The sequence below is a fragment of the Ranitomeya variabilis genome, chromosome 5 (genome assembly GCF_051348905.1).
Source record: "Ranitomeya variabilis isolate aRanVar5 chromosome 5, aRanVar5.hap1, whole genome shotgun sequence".
Lineage (NCBI taxonomy): Eukaryota > Metazoa > Chordata > Amphibia > Anura > Dendrobatidae > Ranitomeya > Ranitomeya variabilis.
The window spans coordinates 232,175,840-232,202,465 of NC_135236.1; the positions used below are offsets into that span (position 1 = coordinate 232,175,840).

Genomic DNA, 26,626 nt, shown 5'->3' on the forward strand with positions numbered 1-26,626 from the left:
AAGTTGGGGTACATGCAGCATATAAGTGCATATTCACACTTGCCACTAAACAGACAAAACCCAAGATAAAACATAGTAGGCAAATACACTGCAGTAATTAAATAAGCAGTGATAATGCATTAAAATAATACAGGGTGTTTAGCTAACATAATTTTGATAAAAAAAAGGTAACATCTATCCCACAACGTCATGGTGACCCTATTCAGGATGGTCCTAACCTCTAGTATGAAAACCTTACCATTTTTCAAGTGACGTAGTGTGGATATGGGCTGAGAAGGACTGAGAATCGGCTAATGGACACGCAGCCGTGGGGAATTGCACGAAAATGCTCCAAGAAAGGAAAGCCACACCTTTATATGCACAGAGTGGTCACTAAACAGTTTTTTACATGTTTAATATTAGAAAGTATAGGAAAAGCTTTGTAATTTATTCATTTCTTCATTTATTACTTTTATCCATGAAAAACATTAATGACACAATGATAGTAAAAATAGACACGCACCACACAGTGATCCAATACACTGACACACCAGTACCATTTTTTTTATTTACTTGTCTTATATGAATGTGTGAAGTAGGCTTAAGTCAGTGCTTCTCCAGAATGGAGACAACTCCTGATAATTGTCAAAAAGTAGGAGGCTAGCTTGTTTTTCTTTAAAAAAAAAATGACATTATTTATCAGAAATGTCAACATACAGAAAATAAGTTACAACCAAGGGAAAATAAATTAGATTATTAGGCAAAGTCATATAAAGATTCCCCTGATTATTCCTTTAGATTTCTTTTATTGCATTGGCATCTGCTCATGTTCGATGTTGTTGATACTGACAGTTTCCCAATGGTATTCATGTGTGAAAAGCAGTTGATTTGTAATTGTTTCTTGCTCAGAAAAAGGCATAATACTATTTGTATATGGTTCTGGTGTGCTAACAGTGTAACATGTGTAAAACAGGTGCCATGAACTTGGTGGCATGAATAATCAGATGAATAAAGAGGTGGCCATGCATCCACAACTACTGATTAAATTTAAGGATTTTGTTTTCCAGATTTATAGACAAATCAACCTTTATTTAGGATTTTTGTCAGCTATGTTTTACTATACGAATGGCATGCTTTTGGTGAAATAAAAGGTAACTGCCTATGCAAAAACTAAAGATTTTTATCTCATGAAAACAGTGTCTAAAGGTGTTTTGCTTTGGCATGGCAGTATGTGGACAAACACTATGATACAGGTGAGTATAATAAAGCTTATTTTTCAGTTTTTCCAGGTCGGGTTGGGAGCTTATATACAGCACTATAGAATTCTGTGTATAAGCCCTGAAAGGTGATGGCTGTATCTTATATTGGCCAAAAGTGCTGACAGGTGCACTTTAACTGTTCACAATAACAGTAATTTTGGCCAGGGGAGCCCACACTTTTACATGCCACTGTAGATCTAAGCAGTCTGTGTACTATGAAATGGTGCTGTCATATTGTACCATATTATGTGGAATGTCTCCACTAATTGCAACGTTTTTCAGGAAAATACTACTGGAATACAGTTTCCAATATGGCTTGGCATATTGTTTTTATCATTTGAAAGGAACAATCTGAGTCATATGTAGGTATAGTATGGCACTATAACTAAAACTTCAGAAGCTGCACATAATAGCTCCATGTACATGAGCTCATACCTTTAAACAATATGAAAAGTTATGATATGTGTATAAGATGGCTTCGTCTTAGTGAAAATCATCTGCTTTCATTTGTAAAGCTGATGAATATGTAAACATATTACAGTTTATGTAGTTCACCAAAGACTGAAATAGCTTCTGATATTGTGCTTCCACTGATTCTCTAGTGCTGGTTGCATTCCCGGTGGGTTTAATCATTTCATTGTGGTTGAATTAGAATGAAGTGCATTAAAATGACACAAGAATAACATCAATCATTTATATTTAACCTAAAGAATCGTTTAAACAGTTTGCAAAATAGAAAATGCAGCAATAAATATTCTCGCTTTTGATAAAAATAAAACCGACTTGGAGAAAATTAAAACAAACAAGAAATACAAAAGCACGTGTCTGCCTACTAAAAAAAATGATTCACTTGGCTAAAAATATGGAGGAAATGTTCAGCTTGTCTATTGCTGCAGCCTAGAATATGTTCAGTTTTTTACATCAATTAGTGTTTATTATGATCACATTGGTGGTGATCAGTCTCAGGAAACAGACTCTCAAATGAGGGAACCCAGCTGAATTATAGAACATACGCAGAAAACAATTCTGTATCCTCCCCACCAGAAATATTTCTACATGAATTGTCATAGTCCTATTATACGATGGAAGTGATTTGATATTGAAATTTGTTACACTACGCTAAGTAATGATGTACAATAACAAATTATATTGTGGTACCATTTTAGCCAGAAAAATCGATGTGAATACTTTTCTACCCAATGATGACAAAAGTATTCTGGGAGTGATACCTTTATTGGCTAACCAGAAAATAATATCTTTGCAAGCTTTCAGAGCACAGTGGCTCCTTCTTCAGGCAAGATTTAAGGTATCGCTTCCAGAATACTTTTGTCGTCATTACACTAAGTAATAAATTATTGCAAGCTATACAGCTTGTCATAAGCATATTTGATATTTATAGCACTCCCGCATGTGGCTTTTCTGTAGTTACAGGTTACGTCATAAAACATCATACAAGTAAAACTGGTTATAAGTAAAGAGTATTGATCATAAGCTAATTACTGCACATGCTTTTAAAACAGTACTTTATAAGCTTTTTCTTCTATGGCTTAGTCTACCAAATTAGTGGTCCAAATCTGTGCCATAAGAGTAATATGTACAATAGAGTTCTGTGTTACATCTCCACCTGGAACTGTTCCTGCGACTGTTTCTTCTGTGGCCAGGCGCCACCATATTCATTCTGCGGGAAGTGCTGGTGATAGAACCAGAAGTTCTGGATGACGCAGCATCTGTCCAGCTATTTAGATTATAATGGCTGTCCTGTCTGGCAGTATGGATGTGTGTCTAGCTTTAGTTATCAGCTCCCTGCTCAAGCCAATTGGAGAGCACCACACCCCACTTAAGCTTCCAGGTTACTTTGAACTTTGTGAAATATAGTCTTGCTCTTCTCTGGTTCAGCTCTCTGTGTTTAGCTCCTTGTCTCATTGTTACTTGTTTTGACATTTGCTTGTATTTCTAATTATTCTTAGGGATTCTGATTTTGTACGTTTCTTGCCCTCTTGGTTCTGACCACGCCTGCCAGCCTGCACCACCTAGTGGCAGGTTATTCTATAGCCCAGTCCATGGGACCCTGTTTAAGTCAAGATTCTTGTACAGCAGTTAAAGGGTGAAAGCCTGGACAGGATGATTTCACAGAAATGTGATAGACTTGTAGTTACATTGTGTTGTATAAGTGTTCCCTTTATTTTTTTGAGCATATATATACACACACAGTGGGGAAAATAAACATTTGTTACACTGCCGATTTTACAAATATTCTCACCTAAAAAGCATAGTGAGGTCTGTAAATTTTATCGTAGGTACACTTCAATTGTGAGAGATAGAATCTGAAAATAAAAACCTGAAAATTACATTGTATGATTCTTAAATTATTAAACTGTGTTTTATTGCATGAGATAAGTATTTGATCACCTACCAACCAGCAAGAATTCTGCCTCTCACAGACCTGTTACGATTTTTCAAGAAGCCTTCCTACTATGCTCTCATTACCTGTATTAATTGCACCTGTTTGAACTTAACTGTATGAAAGACACATGACCACACTCAATCAATCACACTCCAACCTCTCCACCATGATCAAAACCAAACAGCTGTCTAAGGATACCAGGAACAAAATTGTAGACCTGCACAAGGCTCAGATGGTCTACAGGACAATAGGCAAGCACATTGGTGAGAAGGCAACAACTGTTGACACAAAAGAAAATGGAAGAAACACAAGACGGCTGTCAATCTTCCTTAGTCTGGGGATACATGCAAGATTTTGCCTCGTGTGGTAAGGATGATTCTGAGAAAGGTCAGGAATCAGCCCAGAACTACATGGGAGGACCTGGTCAATAACCTGAGGAGAGCTGGGATCACAGTCCCAAATATTACAGTTAGTAACACACTAAAATGTCATGGATAAAAATCCTGCAGGGCATGCAAGCTCCCCCTGCTCACACCAGCACATGCCCAGGGCTGTTATAAGTTCACCAATGACCATCTGGATGATCCAGAGGAGGCATGGGAAAAGGTCATGTGGTTAGATAATAAAATAGAACTTTTTGGTATCAACTCCACTCGCCTTTTTTGGAGGAAGAAAGAGGAGTACAGCCCCAAGAACACCGTCCCAACCATGAACCATAGTGGGGGAAACATTATACTTTGAGGGGTGCTTTTCTGCAAAGGCGACAGGATGACTACACCGTATTGAAGGGAAGATGGATGAGGTTATGTATTGCAAGATTTCGGCCAACAACCTCCTTCCCTCAGTAAGAGCATTGAAGATGGGTTTTGGCTTGGTCTTCCAGCATGACAATGACCTGAAATAAACAGCCAGGGCAACTAAGGAGTGGCTCCGTAACAAGCATTTCAGGGTTCTGGAGTGGCCTAGCCTGTCTCCAGACCTGACCCAAAATCTTTGGAGGGAATTGAAACTCAATGTTGCCCAGTGACAGCCCTGCTGCAGTGTGTGCAAACTTCATCAAGAACTACAGGAAATGTATGACCTCTGTAATTGCAAACAAAGGTTTCTGTACCAAATATTAAGTTCTGTTTTTCTATTATATCAAATACTTATTTAATGCAATAAAATGCAAATTAATTATGTAAAAATCATACAAGGTGATTTTCTGGATTTTTGTAAGATTCTGTCTCACACAATTGAAGTGTATCTACGATAAAAATTAGACCTCTCCATTCTTTGATTGTGGGAAAACTTGCAAAATTGTCATTGCATCAAATACTTATTTTCCCTACTAATATATATATAAATATATATATACCATATACATATAAGCAGCAATGTCTGTTTATACATTTTGCACTACAGCTGCTAAAACAAGCCAATCACTTAATAGAGTAACACAGATAACTCCCTTCAATCCTTCAAATTTAAATCCTTAGGATTGCTAATTAGGACAAAAAGTATGGTACTGATTCTGTCATCCTATACTGAAATTACATCATTGAGATTTATGGTAGGTATTACTTTAAATCTAGACAAGGCAATTTTCTTATAAGTAAATAAGTGCAATGTTTTTTTGTACCTTGTATTTTAGCACAGTTCCTGTAAGAAATGTGCTGACTGCTGGGGTTCAAAACAGCAATGCAATCATTTGGGAGATTCATAGACATATGCTTCCTTCTTGTTGCACCCTGTAAAGTGGCCAAAATCTATAGGTTAGTGAAATAGTGTAATATTGTAATTTTTCCTGCTATTATAGATACATCAGAGCAGAATTAACAGGCAGTAGAATTCCTTTAGTTGCTTTTTTAGACATATCAGATCTGTTGTGACATTGTAGTCAGCAATGGAGTCTGAAATTAGGTTTGTATATGTATGAAGGTGGATCAATAGCTACTACATGGTTGATTGGTAATTGAATTGCCTCTAATCAACATGAACGTGCTCAGTGATTCAAAAAAACTGTACTAATAACTGCTATACACATTCAGCAAGATCAGTCACTACATAACATGCCAAATAAGGCCAACCACAAAGTATCTGCAAATTATTATCTCCCTAGATAAAATATATTTAATGTAAATTACATGGAGATTTATTGTCTTGGCATTATGTGACCAATATACAGGTGGTTGTCACAAAATTAGAATATCATCAAAAAGTTAATTTATTTCAGTTCTTCAATACTTCTTCAATTCTTCAATAAGTAATACTCATTACAGACAGAGTGATCTATTTCAAGTGTTTATTTCTGTTAATGTTGATGATTATGGCTTATAGCCAATGAAAACCCAAAAGACATTATCTCAGTAAATTACCATACTTTATAACACCATCTTGAAAGATGATTTTAAAATCTGAAATGTTGGCCAACTGAAATGTATGTTCAGTAAATGCACTCAATACTTGGTCGGGGCTCCTTTTGCATCAATTATTGCATTACTGCAGTGTGGAATGGAGGTAATCAGCTTGTGGCACTGCTGAGGTGTTATGGAAGCTCAGGTTGCTTTGATAGCAACCTTCAGCTCATCTGCATTGTTGGGTCTGGGGCCTCTCATCTTTCTCTTGACAATACCCCATCGATTCTCTATGGGGTTAAGGTCAAGCAAGTTTGCTGGCCAATCAAACACAGTGATACTGTTTATAAACTAGGTATTAGTACTTTTGGCAGTGTGGACAGGTGCCGTGTTCAGAATGAAATTTCCATCTCCAAAAAGCTTGTCGGCAGAGGGAAGCATGAAGTGCTTTAAAATTTTCCTGGTAGATAGCTTTGCTGACTTTGACCTTGATAAAGGACAGTGGACCTACACCAGTAGATGACATGGCTCCCCAAGCCATCACTGATTGTGAAAACATCAAACTAGGCCTCAAGCAGCTTGGATTGTGTGTCTCTCCACTCTTCCTCCAGACTGTGGGACCTTGAATTCCAAATGAAATGCAAAATTTACTTTCATCCGAAACAAAAAATTGGACCACTGAGCAACAATCCAGTTCTTTTTCTCATTGGCCCAAGTAATATGCTTCTGGCATTGTCTATTGGTCAAGGAATGTGACGCTTGGAGCCCATGTCCTGGATACGTCTGTGTGTGGTGGCTCTTGAAGCAATGACTCCAGCAGCAGTCCACTCCTTGTGAATCTCCCCCAAATTTTTGAATGGCCTTTTCTTAACAATCCTTTCAAGGCTTCAGTTATCCTGGTTGCTTGTGCACCTTTTTCTACCACACTTTTTCCTTCCACTCAACTTTCCATTAATATGCATGGATATAGCAGTCTGTGAACAGCCAGCTTCTTTAGCAATGACCTTTTGTGGCTTACCCTCCTTGTGGAGTGTGTCAATGACTGCCTTCTGGATATCTGTCAAGTCCGCAGTCTTCCCCATGATTGTGGAGCCCGATGAAACAGACTAAGGGACTTTTTAAATGCTTAGGAAGTCTTTGCTGGTTTTGTCTTGTTAATTATTCTAATTTACTGAGATAATGACTTTTGGGTTTTCATTGACTGTAAGCCATAATCATCAAGATTAACAGAAATAAACACTTGAAATAGATCACTCTGTTTGTAATGACTCTGTATAATATATGAGTTTCACATTTTGTATTGAATAACTGGAATTAACTTTTAATGATATTCTAATTTTGTGAGAAGCACAAGAAGCACAAGAAAGAGAAGTAGTTTGAGTCCATGAAATGGTTTGGGATTCTGCTTCTTAAAAAGAGCTTTTTCACAACAACTAAATGCAATAATCGCAAAATAACACAATAAACCTGAACAAAAAATATATTTATGTTTTCAAAACACAACTTTGGCACTATGACTACTTGGTACCACTTGTAGCACCTACATTTGGAGGAGGAAGTTTCATTACAGTCATAAACCTTCAGTTTATCCTCTGCAAATGCATCTATTGTCCTTTCAACACCAGCATTACACAAAATCTCTCATGGATGCTTAACCAGGCTTTGAATAATTAGTCCTCAATTCATGCTGAACTTGTCTACAGACTCATATAATGGGCAGGGAAGAGGGACAGGGATTCTCCATGTGAGTAGTATCCAGCTGGAATCCAAACGAGTTTGCTAGCATGTGTCTGGTGAGGGCCCCACAGCCCCCTATTTACAATATAATGGCCCCCACAAACCTCTATATACAATATGTTGGCCCCACAATCTCTATATACGTTATGATTGTATGCATTATAGTGGCTCCCACTGCCCCTATTTACATAATCATGGTCCCAACATTCCCCTATATACAGTATGATGGCCCTCACAGCCCCATACATACATATATTGTGGATCCCTGCTCTATCACAGGATTGAACTTTATTGGCATCATATTAACTCTCACACAGTTCAAAGTGGCAGTCACTATAGAACCTTTGACTTGGGGCAAGAAGATGCTAGCTAACATGGTAGAATAAAGATTTTGTGATGGTTACTCTGCCATTGCTTCTGCTCTTTTTTTTCTGAAAATGTCTAAAATATATATGAATGAAATGTAAAAGATATTGACATTTTAAATGAATTTCCATTACATACTATTACCATTTGATCTGTAAAAGACTACATCTCTGATTTATCAAAGTAGGTGGAACATGGGTTAGATATGGTGTATCGAAGCTCACGCAACTCTTCAAAAGTCATGGCACACCACACCCTGATTGGAGTAACATATATGGTGAGTCACATGGAGATGCCCAGCAGTGATAAGATTGTCTAAGGCCGGGGTTACACTTGCGAATGCAATGCGAGAAACTCGCTCGAGTCTCTCACCTCAGTACCTGGCACTGTCGCCGGCACTCAGGACTGGAACGTTCAGCTGCATAGAAATACATGCAGCTGCATGCTCCGGTCCCCAGTGCCGACTGCAGTGCCGGGTATTGAGGCGATAGTTTCTCGCATTGCACTCGCAAGTGTGACCCAGGCCTAATTCATTAAGTGGCATGCACCTCTTAAAGTGGATATCAAAGACTGCTGGGGATTCAGAAGCCTCTGCTGACATCACATTTACAGAGAGGTGGTTTCTTTTCCTGTCCGCTCTGTCAACGTTGCAGGACTTCCCACAGCACACCAGCCTTGCAGCGCTGGAGTCCTGGGTTCTAATCCCACCTTGGACAACATCTGCAAAGAGTTTGTATGTTCTCTCCGTGTTTGCGTGGGTTTCCTCCGGGCACTCCGGTTTCCTCCCACATTCCAAAGACATACTGATAGGGAATTTAGATTGTGAGCCCCATCGGGGACAGCGATGATAATGTGTGCAAACTGTAAAGCGCTGCGTAATATGTTAGCGCTATGTAAAAATAAAGATTATTAATATTATTATTCCCAGGTCTTTCTGATTGACAGCCAGATCCCTGCTGCCTAACTGGGGAAGTTGGCTGTCAATCAGAATGACCTCAGAAGTCCTGGCCCTTTTGCATCAGCAGAGACAGCTGAATCCCCAGCAGGAGCGGCCAGTGACCACTCTGTGCCAGGGAAGAACAGCGCCGTGCACAACAAGCAGTTAAGTTGCAATTACCTGCCTGTTAATACGTAGATACATTTTTTTTGTAAAGTCTAGGATACCCCTTTAATGAATTATGAGTAGCATACTCCTGTAAAACCATTATTAAGGCTTGCGTTTCATAATAAATCGGACCCTAAGTATTGTATTGATATTCAGACTAAGGATCATCAGTCCACACATCTGTTCATTACTGAAAAAGGGTTCCTTGACTTAACATAACAATGGGTTGGGGTATGTTCCATTCTCCTAACCAGCTTGAAAGTGCGGTGGCCCTTGGCTTTTGATTTTCTGTCTTAAAAGATTCTCCTGATGTTTAGAACATAACAGTTCTTCTTCTGTGCGCTGCTGCACATCTTAGATTAAAACAATTTAGCGTGAATGCAGTCATATGGTGTAGGCTTCCTTTAATTCCTCACATAACAAAATATATATAGCACAGACAGAGCCTGAGGCAGCTCCCGTACTGTAATAACGGCATCTTAAGAAAAGCAATAGCTTTGAGGTTTCCGAGCACATAACCAAATTCTGAAACCCTGTGAAAAATACTGAAGCTCATGTGAAGGCCAAAGGGCTGCGATTTGGGAAGTGCAAAAGCAGCATTTCTCTGACAGTCTGCCTGGAGGAACCTTCTGGGACTCGTACTATTCACAAGGCAATCGTGACTGGGACCAGAGTTCAAGGAATATGTCTAGCAAAAATGTGTTAATATGCTGCAGTTCATTCAGCACTTAGAATTTATAAAATGCTACCTGGTAAATAATAAATGACAGAAAACACTGCAATGTAATTCTGGCTGTTGAACAGGTGTAATTGTAGAAGCATAAAAATGTTCTCTTTATAGGGTGAGTTACATCACTTAACTCCTCTCATGGCAAAACACATCTGGCGTTTGATGCTGCAGTGTCAGCCCTCAGCATACAGCACAACAGTGTGTGAATCATATGCAAATAATACTTAGAGGTTAATATTAAAACGTAGAACAATTTTAGTTTAATGATTAGCCCCTTAAGGATCTGGTGATGTTTCATTTTTCTGCTTTTGTTTTCTACCTCGCCTTCGCCAATGAGTCATAAAGTTTATATTTTTCTGTCGACATGGCCATATTAGAGCTTGTATTTTATGGGCGAGTTATAGTTTTGAATGACAAGATTCAAAAGATTCATTTTACCCAGTAATGTACTGAAAAAGAAGAAAAAAAATCACAGTGCATGAAATAGAGAAAAAAATGCAATTCCCCATTTTTTTTTTTAGGGGGTTTGTATTTAAAGTATACGTTGTATGGTAAAGATTACCTGGCACCATGATTATGTATATTTTTGGGAAGCAGAATAAATAAATAAAACTGTAGTTTAAGATTTTCTTTTTTACATAGAATCATAGAATGTTGGAGTTGGAAGGGACCTCCTCGGTCATCTGGTCTAACTCCCTGCTCAATGCGGGATTCACTAAATCATTCCAGTCAGATGTCTGTCCAGCCTCTGTTTGAAGATTTCCATTGAAGGAGAACTCACCACCTCTCGTGGCAGCCTGTTCCACTCATTGATCACCCTGTCAAAAAGTTTTTTCTAATATCTAATCTGTCTCCTCCCATTCAGTTTCATCCCATTTCTTCTCGTTTTTCCTTGTGCAAATGAGAATAAAGATGATCCTTCTACAATGTGACAGCCCTTGAGATATTTGTAGACCGCTATTAAGTCTCCTCTCAGTCATGTCCTCATAGGACATTGCTTGCAGACCGGTCACCATTCTGGTCGGTCTTCTCAGAACTTGCTCCAGGTTGTTCATGTCTTTTTTTTAAAATGTAAAGCCAAGAACTGGACACAGTATTCCAGATACGGTCTGAACAAAGAGGAGTAGGTGGGAATAATTACTTTGTGATCTAGACTATATGCTCCTGTTTCTGAACAAAGAGGAGTAGGTGGGAATAATTACTTTATGTGATCTAGACTACATGCTTCTGTTAATGTAACCCAAAATTGTTTGCTTTTTTTGCTGCTGCATCATACTTGTGTTACGTTTGTGATCTATTAGTATACCCAAGTTTTTTTCACATGTGCTGTTGCTTAGGTACTATTCCTCCCATTCTGTACATTGTTTTCATTTTTCTTGCCCAAATGTAGGAGTTTGCATTTCTCCCTGTTAATAAAGTATGTTTAGATATTTTCGAATCCTCTCTCTTCTCTAGTATTAGCTATCCCTCATGGCTTTGTGTCATCATCAAATGTAAGCAGTTTACCAATTGCTTCATCTAAATCATTGATAAAGATGTTGAAAAATACACAGCTCAGGATAGAGCCCTGCAGTACCCCACTTGAGACATTCTTCTAACTGGATGTGCAGCCATTTATGACCACTCTTTGGGTCCGATCAGTAAGCCAGTTATGAATCCACCTAATAGTTACTTTGTCCATTCCATACTTAGTCACTTTTTCAGTAAGAATGGTATGAGATCGTTTGTCAAATGCTTGGCTGAAGTCAAGATATATTATATGTACTTTGTTTACCTAATCAACCCAGCCAGTGATTCTGTCATAGAGGGAAATTAAGATAATCTGACATGACTTTTTAGTTACAAATCCATGCTAGCTCTGGTTAATCCTTTCATTATCATTCTTGTACTTACATACATGTTGTTTAATAATTTGTTCAAAGATCTTTCCTGGTACAGAAATCAGGCTCACAGGCCTATAGTTCTCTGGGTCCACCTTCTTCTCCTTTTTGAAGATGGGGACATTTGCTCTTCTGTAATATTCTGGGACGTTTCCTGTTCTCCAAAAATTTTCAAAGATTATGGAGAGTGAGTCAATAATTTTCTCTACTATGTCCTTCAGTACCCTAGGATGTAATTCATCTGGACCTGGAGACTTGAGTTCATTTGTCACCTAAGCGTTTCCTCACCATCTCTCTGTTTATAGATAATGTGGATTATTTTATTCTTTCAGTAGTATAGTGAAGATTAGTTGATGTTTACATTTACTTTCTGAGAGAAAACAGATGCAAAATAGGAAATTAAAATTTCGGTCTCCTCAACATCATATTCTACCACTTCAACATTTTCATACTGTAAAAAGTCTATAACATCTTTTACTTTTTACATACCCCAAAAATCCTTTTTTGTTGGTCTTGACGTGTCTTGCAAGCCTTAATTCATTATCGGCTTTACCTAATCTGATGCGTGTCCTGCAGGTTCTGCAGAAAGAATTGTATTCTTTCCATTTGATAAATATTTCTTTCTTCCTTTTTAGCATGTGTTCTGTGTTCATCCATCCTGGTTTCCTATTTTTCTCTCTCTTTGGGTTTGTTAACGATTGTGCTCTAAGAATCTAATTTTTCACAATTTCTCATCCTTCTTGGTCATTTCTATCCTTACATCCAAGGCATTGTCTGCCTCCTATCTTCTTTCTGATTCTCTTAACCCCCTTCCTGACCTCCACCATACTATTACAGCAGAGGTCGGGTCCCCTGCTTTGATGTGGGCTCCGGCGGTGAACCCGCATCAAAGACGGGACATGTCAGCTGTTTTGAACAGCTGACATGTACCCGCAATAGCGGCAGGTGAAATCGCGATTCACCCACCACTATTAACTAGTAAATGCCGCTGTCAAATGCTAACAGCGGCATTTATCTGGCGCTTCCGGCCGCGGAGCCGAAAGTGAGCGCATCACCGACCCCGTCACATGATCGGGGGTCAGCAATGCATCAGGATAGTAACCATAGAGGTCCTTGAGTCCTACGGAACCCGTAGAAGCACCTGGTCGGTGCGAAACGGCCGTCGTTCGGCTCTCACATGTCCTGTAATATACACCCCCGTGCCGTGAAGATGGATTTCTAATAAAGTTACCTGCAAAGAGATCGGTGAGTGCGGCCATCATTTCTTCTTTTGTTACACCTCTATGGTTACTGATGCCGGCCTGCTGTGAGCGCCACCCTGTGGTCGGCGCTCATAGCGAACCTGCAATTCGGCTACATAGCAGCGATCTGATGATCGCTGCTATGTAGCTGAGCCAATCCAGTTGTGCCAGCTTCTAGCCTCCCATGGAGGCTATTAAAGCATGGCAAAAGTAAAAAAAAGTTTAAAAAAATATGAAAAAAATAAAAAAATATAAAAGTTTAAACCTTTCACCCCATTCAAAATAAAACAATAAAAAAAAATCAAACCTACACATATTTGGTATCACCACTTTCAGAATCGCCCGATTTATCAATAAAAAAAGGATTAACCTGATTGCTAAACAGCGTAGTGAGAAAAAAAATTAGAAACACCAGAATTACGTTGTTTTTTTTACGCCGCTACATTGTATTAAAATGCAATAACGGGCGATCAAAAGAATGTATCTGCACCAAAATGGTATCATTAAAAACAGCTCGGCTCACAAAAAATAAGCCCTCTCCCAACCTCACATTACGAAAAATGGAGACGCTACGGGTATCGGAAATTTTTTTTTTTTTTTTAACAAAGTTTGGAATTTTTTTTACCACTTAGATAAAATGTAATATAGACATATTTGATGTCTATGAACTCGTAATGACCTGGAGAATCATAATGGCAGGTCAGTTTTAGCATTTAGTAAACCTAGCTAAAAAGTCAAACAAAAAACAAGTGTGGGATTGCACTTTTTTTGCAATTTCACCGCACTTGGAATTTTTTTCCTGTTTTCTAGTACACGACATGCTAAAACCAATGATGTTGTTCAAAAGTGCAACTTGTCCCGCAAAAAACAAGCCCTCAAATGGCCATATTGATGGAAAAATAAAAACGTTATGGCTCTGGGAAGGAGGGAAGCGAAAAACGAGAACGCAAAAACAGAAAAGGGCAAGGTCTTGAAGGGGTTAAAATCTGCCTTTCTGAAATCCAACCTTGATGTCTGAATCTTCACAGGTCTTCCTTTTCTAGTTATCCCAAACTCTATGACAGCATGATCACTGCCTCCTAGGGTCCCAGCCACCCTCATCAACCATTTCCTCCTTGTTTATAAGAATTAGATCCAAGGTAGACGATCCCCTTATTTTCTCCTCTACCTTTACACCTTTACGCCATTTGCTGTGTGGTATAAGTAATAAGATCGTTTTATTCTTCTGGTCAATATAATCACAACAATACCAGATTTCTGTATATTTTTTATCTTTTGCTACTTCTACAAATTAAAATGCTTTTTTTTTGCAAGAAAAAAAAATATTTTTTGCATCAGCATATTCTGAGAGCTATAACTTTTTAATTTCACCCACAGAGCCATATGAGGGCTTATTTTTTTGGCAGAATGAGTTGAGTGAGAATGAGTTTTTATTTGCATCCTTTTGGACTGCATAACACTTGATCTATTTCTATTCCCATTTTTGAGAGACAGAATGAACATAAACTATCAATTAATGTATTGTTTTTATGTATTATTTTATGGCATTCACCAATTAATGTTATACAGTGCCTTGCGAAAGTATTCGGCTCCCTGTAACTTTTCAACCTTTTCCCACGTATCATGTTTCAAACATAAAGATACCAAATGTAAATTTTTTGTGAAGAATCAACAAGTGGAACACAATTGTGAAGTTGAACGAAATTTATTGGTTATTTAAATTTTTTGTGGAAATTCAAAGACTGAAAAGTGGGGCGTGCAATATTATTCGGCCCCTTTACTTTCAGTGCAGCAAACTCACTCCAGAAGTTCATTGTGGATCTCTGAATGATCTAATGTTGTCCTAAATGCCTAATGATGATAAATATAATTCACCTGTGTGTAATCAAGTCTCCGTACAAATGCACCTGCTCTGTGATAGTCTCAGGGTTCTGTTTAAAGCACAGAGAGCTTCATGAAGACCAAGGAACACAACAGGCATGTCCGTGATACTGTTGTGGAGAAGTTTAAAGCCAGATTTGGATACAAAATGATTTCCAAAACTTTAAACATCCCAAGGAGCACTATGAAAGTGATCATATTGAAATGGAAGGGGTATCATACCACTGCAAATCTACCAAAACCCAGCCGTCCCTCAACTTTCATCTCAAGCAAGGAGAAGACTGATCAGAGATGAAGCCAAGAGGCCCATGATCACTCTGGATGAACTGCATGTTCATACAATACTGCCTTACTTTTGGAAAGTAGATAGGCTTAGGTGGCTTTGTTCTTTACTTGGTGACAATATTGCTTTGTCTACATGAAATATAGAAATCATTCTTTAAAGGGAACCTGTCACCCCCCCCCCCCCCAGGCATTTGTAACTAAAAGAGCCACCTTGTGCAGCACTAATGCTGCATTCTGACAAGGTGGCTCTTTTAGTTCTTGGTGCTGTAACTGCAGAAATAATTGATTTTGCAATTTGTCCAAAATACCTTCAAACAGTCCTGGGGGGCAGGTCTTTCCCCCCCTAATGCAGACGCAGCACCACCGTCACTCATGCCCTCTTGGCGCCTGGCGGCGCCTCTTCTTTGTTTTCAACTGTCCCCGCACCTGCCACTGTTATTTTATGCCTTGGGCATACGCAGTTAGCGCTGCCCATCTTCTGACATCATTTGATGTCTTGCTGACTGCGCCTGTGCAGCCGCGCTGCCGAGATTCCGCCCCACAGTGTCTTCTGATTTATTCACACTGCGGGGCGGTATCTCAGGCAGCGCGGCCGAACAGGCACAATCAGCAAGACATGAAATGATGTCAGAAGATGGGCAGCGCTAACTGCGCATGCCCAAGGCATAAGATAACAGCGCAGGCGCTGGGACAGTTGAAAACAACGCTGAGGAGGTGGCACCAGGCGCCAAGAGGGCATGAGTGACGGCGGTGCTGCATCAGCATTAGGGGGGGAAAGACCTGCCCTCAGGACTGTTTCAAGGTATTTTGGACAAATTGCAAAATCGATTATTTCTGCAGCTACAGCACCAAGAACTAAAAGAGCCACCTTGTCAGAATGCAGCATTAGTGCTGCACAAGGTGGCTCTTTTAGTTACAAACACCTGGGGAGGTGACAGGTTCCTTTTAAAACTAATTCCATTCATGCATTTGATCTAAAGATGGTGATAGACATAAAGTGAAGGTTTTTGTGGCAGTGGGAGCACATTGCAGAATATTGATCTATTAATATCAGGTATTAGCTGATATTAGAGTTCTAGTTGAATGTACGGTAACGCCTCTTTTACACTAGCCGATTTTAGATGAGAAAACGTTTGAAAGTAACTTGCTTCTGATCATTGGCCCATGTAAGTGTGGCCGCAATTAGCAGATGAATGAGCAAACGATTGTTAACTGATCATATTTTTTTATGTAGCCTGAAAATCATTATAATTATATATATATATATAGAGTTTGTGCTTGCGACAATATGTAAAATATGTAAGAGCTGAACAATTGTATTAGTGATTGTTTGGCATATTAATACCATCCATGTAATTCTTAAAACATTTTTATTGCCTGAACAACCCTTTTATTGCCATATTTTAGTCTTTGGTCACCAATAATGTAATGTATTGTAAAGTGGTAAAAGGTCCTTTGTCAGAGAAATGACACAGTTAAGTACAAGTTGATTCACTCTCTACTTTACCCAGGAAAAATTGCTGTAATTTCTAAAAGAGATGATCTATTGTACTGAAATTTGGACTGTAGATACCTTGTTTCATGGGAAACTGATGGCTTATAGCAGGTGTTGAAAATGTCGACCGTTTGCATCCTAGCACACCTGCACATTATGTTACATATTGTTGATTGTATTCCACAACACATCTTGGTTCATAGCCTGAATTTCTTGCTGTATGTTGTCTCAAAGTGCCTATAATGCTCATGGCTTGTTACTGTACACCAGACCTGTCAAATGGCCCCAAAGGAAAAAAATCCGGCTGTGTTAATTTGGGCGATGTCCACAGTCCCTTGGAAATTACTCTGTCACCAAAGAAGGCTTTAATACATGGCTTGAATGGCAGATTTCGATCTCCATACTTCTGTAAAAACTCACTTTGGTACCTCTTTAAACATTCAGTTTTCCAGTAAATTTTCACAATGAAAGCAAGCTCCTTGAAGCTGTATCTGTACATTGTTAAAAAATGAATAAGGAATTTGGCAGGAGTGAATTGCAAGCACCACAAATAAACGACCAATGTGCAGAAAGGCGTACAGCAAGTCTATCTTATAGTGGAGATGACTGGTGGACAACAAGTTGGCGAAACCACTCGGAGAGAGGGTGTTTTTTGTCACTGTCACTGAGATTCGTTGCACTCTCACATCTCATGAACCAAAGTATGTACTGTCCAAATTTCAGTATGGTCAACCGTCTTTTTCCGGGTGTAGTAGCATGTGAATCACCCTGTACTAGACCTAAACTGATAATCGTAGAGCTGTAAGTGTGCCACCTGTAGTGAATGAGCTATCTGAAGAGTCACAAAAAAATTGATGCTGGTCAACTAACATAATGGATATATGTGGTCATAATAATAATAATAATAATAATAATTTTTATTTATATAGCGCCAACATATTCCGCAGTGCTTTACAACTTATAGAGGGGACTTGTACAGACAATAGACATTAAAGTATAACAGAAATCACAGTTCAAAACAGATACCAGTAGGAATGAGGGCCCTGCTCGCAAGCTTACAACCTATGAGGAAAAGGGGAGACACGAGAGGTGGATGGTAACAATTGCTTTAGTTATTTGGACCAGCCATAGTGTAAGGCTCGGGTGTTCATGTAAAGCTGCATGAACCAGCTAACAGCCTAAGTATGTAGCAGTACAGACACAGAGTGCTATTAACTGCATAAAGTGTATGAGAACATGATGCGAGGAACCTGATTATGTTTTTTTTTTTTTTAATAGGCCACACAGGGATAGTTAGGTTAATGCATTGAGGCGGTAGGCCAGTCTGAACAAATGCGTTTTTAGGGCACGCTGAAAACTGTGGGGATTGGGGATTAATCGTATTAACCTGGGTAGTGCATTCCAAAGAATCGGCGCAGCACGTGTAAAGTCTTGGAGACGGGAATGGGAGGTTCTGATTATTGAGGATGCTAACCTGAGGTCATTAGCGGAGCGGAGGGCACGGGTAGGGTGGTAGACTGAGACCAGAGAGGAGATGTAGGGTGGTGCTGAGCCATGGAGTGCTTTGTGGATGAGGGTAGTAGTTTTGTACTGGATTCTGGAGTGGATGGGTAGCCAGTGTAATGACTGGCACAAGGTAGAGGCATCGGTGTAACGGTTGGTGAGGAATATGATTCTGGCAGCAGCATTCAGGACAGATTGGAGCAGGGAGAGTTTGGTAAGAGGGAGGCCGATTAGTAGAGAGTTACAATAGTCCAGACGAGAATGAATAAGTGAGACAGTGAGAGTTTTTGCAGAGTCGAAAGTAAGAATAGGGCGAATTCTAGAAATGTTTTTGAGATGCAGATAAGAAGAGCGAGCCAATGATCGGATGTGGGGGGTGAATGAAAGCTCGGAATCAAGGATGACCCCAAGGCAGCGGGCATGTTGCTTTGGAGTAATGATGGAACCGCACACGGAGATGGCAATGTCAGGCAAAGGTAGGTTAGTAGAGGGAGAGAACACGAGGAGTTCAGTTTTTGACAGGTTCAGTTTCAGATAGAGGGAGGACATGATGTTAGAGACAGCGGTAAGACAATCACTGGTGTTTTCTAAGAAGGTCGGCGTGAAAGCAGGAGAAGAGGTGTATAATTGGGTGTCGTCAGCATAGAGATGGTACTGGAAACCAAATCTACTGATTGTCCAATAGGGGCAGTATACAAAGAGAAGAGGAGGGGGCCTAGGACTGATCCTTGAGGAACCCCAACAGTAAGGGGAAGGTGAGAGGAGGAGGAAACAGCAAAACATACAGTGAAGGACCGGTCAGAGAGATAGGAGGAGAACCAAGAGAGAACGGTGTCCTTGATGCCGATGGAGCAGAGCATAGTGAGGAGGAGCTGATGATCCACAGTGTCGAATGCTGTGGAGAGATCCAAGAGAATTAGCATGGAGTAGTGACCATTAGATTTAGCTGTTAGTAGGTCATTAGAGACTTTAGTGAGGGCAGTTTCAGTAAAGTGTAAAGAGCGGAAGTCAGATTGAAGAGGGTCGAGAAGAGAGTTATCTGAGAGATAGCGGGTAAGACGGGAGTGGACCAGGCGTTCGAGGAGTTTAGAGATGAAGGGAAGATTAGAGACAGGTCTATAATTAGCGGCACAATTTTGGTCGAGGGAGGGTTTTTTAAGTAATGGATGTATGATGGCATGCTTAAATGAGGAGGGAAAAATACCGGAATTGAGGGAAAGGTTGAATATTTTTGTTAGGTGAGAGGTGACAGCCGGGGAAAGGGACTGGAGGAGATGTGACGGAATGGGGTCAATGGTGCAAGTGGTCGGGCGAGAAGATGCAAGAAGCCTGCTTACTTCTTCTTCTGTAACTGGTTCAAAGTCAGAGAGTGAACTAGAAGTAGTAGTGTAAATGTGAAGAATAAGACATTTCAATATACATTCATTGTCTGGATCATGATAATGTTGCTGGTTTAGCTCTATCTAAAAACTTTATTAATCTAGCCATTAATTGATGAACTGATGGCACAAAAAAGGCTTAGCTGGTCATTGACCATTAATACATAAATCTTGGAAAGTACAGATGATAGTGATGCTTACTAAGCAAAGCGAATGAGCTATAATTGTCTTAATGGGTACTCCAGTGTAAGTGAGCATGGTTACAGAGTTCAGTGTTACTCATCAGGGTACTTTAATACATTTTCCCTATAGCAGCAATTTACCAATGGCTGGATGTTTTAATGCATTGGAAGTAATTTACTAAACTGTTCAGTCTGCAAGCTGTAAGTAGGAGCATATGGCTCAATTTCAGTAAAAGAACAGTATTTTAGCTCAACAGTGTCGCTAGCAATATTCAGAGGTAGAGGGGATAGCAAAAGTTATGGATAAGAGAATGAAGCAATGTGAATTTGCCTCAAAATTCTGGTTTACGAGTCTATTTTTTTGTAGTTCACTTTGCGTGAAATGGCGGTTGACATTTTACTAGATTCTACAGGGCTGAGAAGGAATAAAAAAATGTGACAGGTGAAGGTCTGGAAAGGTATCAGTTGTTCTATCTCCCTTTTTTAATTTCCTGGCTGAATTCAAGCAAATTTATCAAAGTAGAGTTTTGGCAGATAACTCATCCTTGGTGTGAATGTTGTGGTAGCCTCACCCAATTATTATTATTATTATTCACTAAATTACACTAGAAGACAAATTCCATTTAATAAAAAGATATTGTGGCAACTGATTAGGGTATGTTCCTTCCCCCGCACTAGTTTGTTTCACGGTGTGTTTTTTTATTAGAATAAGATTCTTGGCCCAATTCAGATTGTCTTGTTGGAGCAGTAAAACTAGTGTTCAAGTGCTAAACAAAACTTAATTCCTCTTTACTTTTTATAGCTGATACCAGGATTTAAGGCATATTTAATTGCTTTTCAAATTCAAAACAAGAAATGTAATAAGGAAAGGCATGTCATCTAATATTCCAGGATTAACAGTGCATAATACTTGTATTAAGAGCTAGTCTGTGTCTTATGTCTAATTGGAGCAGGAGGGATAAGTGTTCAAGTATAAATCACAGATTATTATTATATATTCTGCTCTTGTTATATCTTTATGTCTCTCCAAATTAGCTGGCATGGTATGCTATGAATATGCATTAATTAGAAAGATTTTCAATTTCCAATATTGGACTATTTTCTGTTACTTAATTGTAAATGTGGGAGAATAAACTTGAGGATCTCATTATTGCTAAATGAACAATTTCTTTTACATTAATTGTGTATTATGTGGATGATTAAGTAAATACAATATGATTTTAATCACCTAAATAGATATTCAGACTTCTATGTTCAAACAAGAAATTATTATTTCACTTTGATAAACATGAAGAAATGTATTTGAAATTATTTGCATGACTTAAATTAAAGGATAATTCCTTGTATAGTATATTATTTATTTTCTGAATCCTACCACTTTAGCAGAAGTATAGACATTCAGTGCAATGCAATGTCCCAAAGCTTTTATGATTGGCAAATTAAAGATGTAAACCTAGGCAGTAGAATAAATACACAAAACTCATTATTTTGGTTGTCAGAATGGCCACAGCTTTATTTAAATCACAGGATTAAAACAACCACAGTAGGAGTCATGTGAAATGCTAGTACATTGGTATTCACAAGTACTGTGATACCCCCAGCTGTCTGACATACAGCACCAGGACAGACAGCCACAAAGGGGTGGCACGCACTGGCTTGCCATTCAAGCATAGCCAGTAAACTTTCACGGCACCAATGACCCTATTATCCTCACTCCTGTGCTTAACCACTGTGCCCGCCACTGATTGATGTTACCATTACAACGTCCTTGAGTCTGGCCACCAAATCTGAGCCTGTTCACCACCATGAGGTTTTCCAGTTCATCTGGTGAAAGAAACAGGTAAAGAGACAGATTTACCTCCTCTATATAAGCTACACCCTCACAGAGAGAGACCAGCCCCCACCCTCCTCACAGAGACAGTTATCTCCCCTATATAAGCCCCACCCTCCTCACAGTAACACACCAGGCACAGACATACTGTGCACATTCGTCTTAAAGCAACATCACTCTTGCTTAAAATCTACACCGCTATGCAAACAAACTGCAGGAGTTAAAGATCTACCCCTCCCAAAGTCATGTCCTTCTCCGCTTATTGCTTCGGTGGTTTCTGTATGATAACAGTAATACCAGATTTCTAACTTTTTTATTCTTTGCTGATTTTATTGACTACAAACAATAAATTTGTTTTTCCATTGCTATAATCTGAAAGCTGTAACATTTTTATTTTTTTGGCCAAACGAGAGATTGTATGGCTTGTTTTTTCATGGGATGATTTGGCATTTTCATTTATACCATTTATTTACATATGACTTTTTGATCACTTTTTATTCAATTTTTTGTGTGTCTGTATGAAGAAAAAGTGACATTTACATAGTTACATAGTTATTAAAGTTGAAGGAAGACTTTAAGTCCATCTAGTTCAACCCATAGCCTAACCTAACATGCCCTAACATGTTGATCTAGAGGAAGGCAAAAAAACCCATGTGGCAAAGAGTAAGCTCCACATTAGGGAAAAAAATTCCTTCCCGACTCCACATACGGCAATCAGACTAGTTCCCTGGATCAACGCCCTATCAAGGCCTGACACTGGCCACTAAATGTGAGTTTGTCATCCACCCATACATCCAGGTCTTTAGTTGCTTTTCTAGCAGCTGCCTGACACTGGCCACTAAATGTGAGTTTGTTGTCCACCCATACACCCAGGTCTTTTTCATTGACAGTTTTGCCCAGCGTTTTACAATTAAACACATAATTATACATCTTATTTCTTCTGCCCAAATGCATGACCTTACATTTATCCCCATTAAAGCTCATTTGCCATTTCTCAGCCCAAGCTTCCAGTTTACATAAATCCTCCTGTAATATTAAATTGTCCTCCCCTGTATTGATTACCCTGCAGAGTTTAGTGTCATCTGCAAATATTGAAATTCTACTCTGTATGCCCCCTGCAAGGTCATTAATAAATATGTTAAAGAAGTGGGCCCAATACTGACCCCTGTGGTACCCCACTGCTAACCGTGACCCAGTCCGAGTGTGCTCCATTATTAATCACCACATGATAGATTTAATCAATTCTTCTTATTGAAATGATTTTTCTAAAGTACTCATTGTTACATTGTGTTACCAAGAATATTTCCTAACTATTCTGATTGTTAAGAGTCTCAGCTTACAGCAGATTTTATATTGTAATTGGAATCCTGGTTCTGGCACAGCAATAAATTGTAGCTATGTTGGTATTACATAGTGTACAATAAAGGAAGCATGACTCAAATTATAAAACTTGTTTTATCCCTTTTCCTCGTGGAATATGCGTTAAAATTGTGTCTTCATGATTCTGTTTCGTCTTTCTACCATGCTCTTAATGGCTGAATCCAGTCATTATATAGCCAGCTTTCTCTCACTGTTATTTATTCCTACATTCTACATTACATTTTCTCTCAGGTTCCACTCAAACCATGCCAAGCCCAACATAATATAACCAGTGACCTCGTCGTCCATTGACAAATGTATTCTTAAGCCAGAGCTGGTTATTGCATAAATTATTGAGCATAGCTGGGGAAAGCAGCCATTAAAAATGGAAATCGGACGCAGTTTTCAGAAGGGTAAAAAGTTCAGATAGTTCCTACAAAAACTGAGAGATAACTGTTTACCTTTCTTTGTAAGGTCACAAAATCCAGCAGAGAGCCCTGTGAATTGGTGAGATATGAGAAGTGCTGAAGGCCTGGAGTGTTAGGAACAAAATTTGAAGGAAACCAAAACATGCAGAGAAGTATAATGAAATGTTAAGGCTTTACTCTGAAGATTTCAATACGTTTTTAGTGGAAGAATGGGTCACAAACTAGAGGTTTTAACATGAACCAAAATTCATTTTCTTATGTGGGCTGAGTTATTGGTCCTGCTGGGCATGTCTGTGGCTCCTGGATGGATATGGACAGTTTGTATCCTTTGATTTTTCCTAATTCAGTTTAATCTCAGTTGGATTCCTGGAGCCTCAATAATGTACATTGTGATATTTCATATTATATCTTGCACTACATGAGTTGTTTCTCTTGGTTAATTAATCTGAACATTCATTTTATCCAGAGACATTTCAAATGTTCTTTTAACTGAAAGAAAGGAGAAAGAAAACTGAAACAAAATGTGCAGGTAGATATTTTTCCAAGATTGTTACTTAGTGATAAATAGATTTTTTTCAATACGAAGTACCATATACAGTAATATATTGATTTATTAATTATCTGATAAAATAGGATGATAATTTTTATCTACAGAATATTAATGGAGTCTGTAAACACTGCATGATGCTCTATTCGTCCAGTTAAAGAGAATGTGTCGGGATGGTTTTGCTTCCTAAACTAGTCATTTGGCTGTCCTATGTCCTAATACAATGTCACATGTTTTTTAGAAATCTGTTGTGCCAGTGTTGGCAACTCATTTGAAAAGTCATATCTATATTAGCCTGGAATTGCATTGGGGTGGGTTGATGCACTTGAAGTGCACTGACATTCCTTAAATGCAATTCCTGGCTTCAAAGCTTGATTTCTCAGTGATAGCTTACCACTGCAAACAGGTATGATTTTTATTATGGTATGACCTATACCACTAGTATCAGTATAAACATACCCTTGATCTGTACTTGTAGAACCTGATAAAATTTCTGAAGGATGCTCCAATATTGATGCACCACTTAAATGTGCACTAAATATACTGTTTATATATTTTTTTTGTATTTCATTTGTACTAAAATGATGGCGCATAATCATAGTTAGATGTAATAATGCTGTGGGATTGCTCAACGCAAGAATACCAAAAAATACCAAAGATGGGTAAGGTTGTAAACCCTGGATTTAAGTATACTGCTTCAATGAAATTTCTGTGGGTAGCTCTGGGTGTCACTACTGTGGAGTAGGGGGAGAGCCAGGAGCTGAATGTTTCTACACAGGGAGGGGTGGGGGGCTCTGGATATTTCTTGCAGCCCTCTTTGAGCTGAATGTAACTCTCTAAGTAGGAAAGGTTGAGGATAACTGCATTATAGGGTTCTTCCCAGCCTTGCCTTACTTTTCACAAAGCGCAGTGAATGCATACTTATTGTTAATATGCAGACTAAGCCCACAATAATATTTCTTTCTTGTACTTTTGTGTCCTTATTAGTGTTGAGCGATACCGTCCGATACTTGAAAGTATCGGTATCGGAAAGTATCGGCCGATACCGGCAAAGTATCGGATCTAATCCGATACCGATACCCGATACCAATACAAGTCAATGGGACTCAAGTATCGGACGGTATTCCTGATGGTTCCCAGGGTCTGAAGGAGAGGAAACTCTCCTTCAGGCCCTGGGATCCATATTAATGTGTAAAATAAAGAATTAAAATAAAAATATTGCTATACTCACCTCTCCGACGCAGCCTGGACCTTACCGAGGGAACCGGCAGCGTTGTTTGCTTAAAATGCGTGCGTTTCCTGCCTCCCGCGACGTCACGGCTTCTGATTGGTCGTGTGCCGCCCATGTGGCCGCGACGCGACCAATCACAGCAAGCCGTGACGTAATTTTGAGGTCCTGGAAGCCTAATTCTAGGCATTCAGGATTTTAAAATTACGTTCCGGCTTGTGATTGGTCGCGTCGCGGTCACATGGGCGACGCGACCAATCACAAGCCGTGACGTCACGGGAGGCAGGACACGCGCGCATTTTAAAATTACGTCACGGCTTGTGATTGGTTGCATGCCGCCCATGTGGCCGCGACGCGACCAATCACAGCAAGCCGTGACGTAATTTCAGGTCCTGAATGCAGAAATAGGCATACAGGACCTGAAATTACGTCACGGCTTGCTTTGATTGGTCACGTCGCGGCCACATGGGCGGCACGCAACCAATCACAAGCCGTGACTTAATTTTAAAATGCGCGCGTGTCCTGCCTCCCGTGACGTCACGGCTTGTGATTGGTCGCGTCGCCCATGTGACCGCGACGCGACCAATCACAAGCCGGAACGTAATTTTAAAATCCTGAATGCCTAGAATTAAGCTTCCAGGACCTCAAAATTACGTCACGGCTTGCTGTGATTGGTCGCGTCGCGGCCACATGGGCGGCACGCGACCAATCAGAAGCCGTGACGTCGCGGGAGGCAGGAAACGCGCGCATTTTAAGCAAACAACGCTGCCGGTTCCCTCGGTGAGGTCCAGGCTGCGTCGGAGAGGTGAGTATAGCAATATTTTTTATTTTAATTCTTTATTTTACACATTAATGTTGTATTTTACACATTAATGTTGTTTCGATACCGATACCAGATACCACAAAAGTATCGGATCTCGGTATCGGAATTCCGATACCCGCAAGTATCGGCCGATACCCGATACTTGCGGTATCGGAATGCTCAACACTAGTCCTTATTCATCTCTATCTGCCACTCAGTGCATCCAGCTTCACAGAACTGTGCAGTACTATTCTTGTCTTTTAAATGACATATACCAGCAGCACTTGTTTCTCCTTAGTGCTGCAGACCCCCACCCCTTTTTCATGTTTACTGTTGACTACCCCCACCTCTTTGAGTTATCATAAAACTAATTTAAGTGTAGAATTCACCTCATGCTTCTTTTGCATTCTGTGCTCTTGTACAGTACCCTGCCTCGCCAATTTTATCTTCTGTCATCTGCATCTGCATCGGTATACCTGGAATGTAGTTTGACAGCATTAGCTGGTAGCACAAAGCTCAACATATTGAAGACTACCAGGCAGCAGGTTTGCTAGTCCTCTAGTGGTAATCTGCTAATCAAACAGTAATTTTATCTAAACTATAGAATCAGGGTCTCTAGACTTTACTATATTTTCTAGTTACATAATTGTAAGGTTGAAAGAAGACACA

At 39.5% G+C, this 26,626-nt stretch overlaps 1 protein-coding gene and 1 long non-coding RNA gene across 3 annotated transcripts in view; one reads left to right on the forward strand and one right to left on the reverse strand.

Moving 5' to 3' along the window:
- The window catches only part of ENTREP2 (endosomal transmembrane epsin interactor 2), a 1,414,087-nt gene that overhangs the window by 101,721 nt on the left and 1,285,740 nt on the right, over positions 1-26,626 (forward strand). The gene's annotated exons all lie outside the window — the stretch shown is intronic.
- The window catches only part of LOC143773561 (uncharacterized), a 40,701-nt gene continuing 37,472 nt past the window's right edge, over positions 23,398-26,626 (reverse strand). The window contains exons 2-3 of the long non-coding RNA XR_013215234.1: positions 26,347-26,433; positions 23,398-23,869 (exon numbers count right to left, since the gene is read on the reverse strand). This is a non-coding gene — a long non-coding RNA (uncharacterized LOC143773561). The remainder of the gene's footprint in view (positions 23,870-26,346; positions 26,434-26,626) is intronic.